Raw genomic sequence first — 2316 nt, 5'->3', positions numbered from 1 at the left:
AATTCAAATCAATTTGAAATTTAATTTCAAACCACACAATACAAAAATAATATGCAGCAACATGAATGCATAAACATGTATGTAGACCTATATTTGATTTTAATTTTAACAAAGTTATTATTTTCCTAAATTTAAATGCTCACAATATACGTAATTAAATCATTTTTCCTATTTCAAAACCATGCAAATTTGTTTATTCTATGAATAATCTCCTTTCTATCTCTGGCTCTCCGTGTGAATCGATGCTACTAGCCTCCTTTCTATATCTGGTTCTCCGTGTCTCCGTCCCTTCTCTGAGTAGCTGCGCTCGGCCTCGGATTGCCGATGAGACTCCGATCCGTCATCTGTCCTAGGCGATTCAGCTGTTCGCCCATCGGAGTCTTCTCCATGGCAGCACATGACAGCGCTAGGCCGGAGCAGGCCTGTAGCAGAGCAGCTTAGCGAGCAGAAACATCCGAACAGAGATGTTTCTAGCTTCCTGTGCACAATTCAGTACTCGTCGCACTGGTACTCTAGTCTGTTAATGTCCATTCACAATTCAGTGAATATTCTCTTAGAACCACAGGTCGCTAAGTGACTAAATTAAATAATTGTGATGTTATTTGTTTATTCTATGAATAATCTCCTTTTATCTTCAATTCAATAATTTCTTTTTTTTATCTTCAACTGAATAATTTATGATCTAGTTGGTACTCATCAAGCTAAGTTCAAGTTAGTGGGAACCAAACTATGAAAGTACAATTTTGTATTACCACACAAATGATATACCATTTTGCCAAACGCGCTATGATCGAATCAATATGACAATATATATGCGTATATATAATTGTATATATCTTTAGTTCATATTTCTTATGGGAAAAGTAATGTCGCGGCGGAAGACCACGTGGCCTCATCTAAAATTGGGAAGTCAGAGGCAGAGTCTAAGCACGACATGTACATGCACCTGCCGTACCCGTCTGTTTTGTTAGATCCAATTTGGTAGAATGACCATCTAGCATACTGTATTCACCTGAAACTGAACCAAACAAAGTGATTGAAAATTTACTCACATGCACTTCTTTATCTGAATTTGAGTGGACGCTACACTCCATGCCGTATAGTTAATATGAGCATAATCTAACTGGAATGATTACGCCGAGTAACTGTGTTGAACCAATCAAATTAAATAGTACATGCTTGCATACTTCTTTACTGCCTGGATATATTTCAATGGATTGTTAGTTGGTGACTCATTCATATGAGCGGTAAGTGCCTGACTATATTTCAATGAATGTTTCGGTCTCTCTAGTGTAACCTGCGTATAAACCAGCAGCGAATGGAGCAGGAAGCCAGTAGTGTTTTTGGCCACCCAAGTGATGCTGCTATGGAAATTGTGTATAGGAGTAGGAGGCATCAGGAACACCTGCATTACTACTCTATCAGGTGGAAGTAAGATATAAGCAAGGACTGGCGCCAAATCGCTAGTTCCGAGATGGCTACTCTCAAATGGCGCCAAACTGTAGGAAAGCCAGAGCAGTACAGTCTCTCACCGTCACACATTTATGCTAGCACCCCGGTTCATAGCGAGTGCTGAAGGTCAGCTATGTTTAAGCAAAGCTATCAGCCAGCCAGATGCGTGCACCGTACCAGGACTGAGGAGATGCTCATTACGTTGAATGACTCAGGCTTAAGAACTAAGAATAAACATTACGTGATCTAATTAAGAGGACTAATTCTTGTAATGGGCCCCTTTTCACTGGATTGCTTGATCTCAATGAATTTCCAAATGAAAATTAGATTGCATCATTGCGTCTCTCTCGTCGGATACGATCAAAACGAACTAACACATGCGCAATGTGTGGAATGCTTTGAGGTATAAAACTGGATCTGCTCTAACAAATATATGGATGATAACAAACCCATCATGATCCTTATTTCCATCAGACCTGTCGAACCTCGAGTGTTCAATCCCATACAAACTTGACAAATGTTCACTGTCAACTATGAAATTCTCGGCAGTACAGGATGAAGCGCATTAGCTAGCTCAATGGCATCAAGTCCTTGCTGCATTCATGACTGTACTCACAGGATGCACTTGAACCACTCCATACACATGTAGTACAACTATTCTGTCAGGTTTCAGATCCAGAGGTTTCTGCAATTGAGAAGTGAGAACTTAAATTCATGGTCTTGCTAGCTTTGTGCACGTAAATGAATTGATATTTGAGAACCTCCAGTCCTGGCATGACAAAGTGGCAATTGTACATAAGGGCGATGAAAATTTTACTACCTGATTGTGGTCCTTCGTGATGGCGATGGATCCACTCAAGTCTA

This window comes from Miscanthus floridulus, chromosome 14 (assembly GCF_019320115.1).
Source record: "Miscanthus floridulus cultivar M001 chromosome 14, ASM1932011v1, whole genome shotgun sequence".
Lineage (NCBI taxonomy): Eukaryota > Viridiplantae > Streptophyta > Magnoliopsida > Poales > Poaceae > Miscanthus > Miscanthus floridulus.
The sequence above is the reverse complement of the archived record's forward strand: the minus strand, read 5'-3'. Positions refer to the sequence as shown.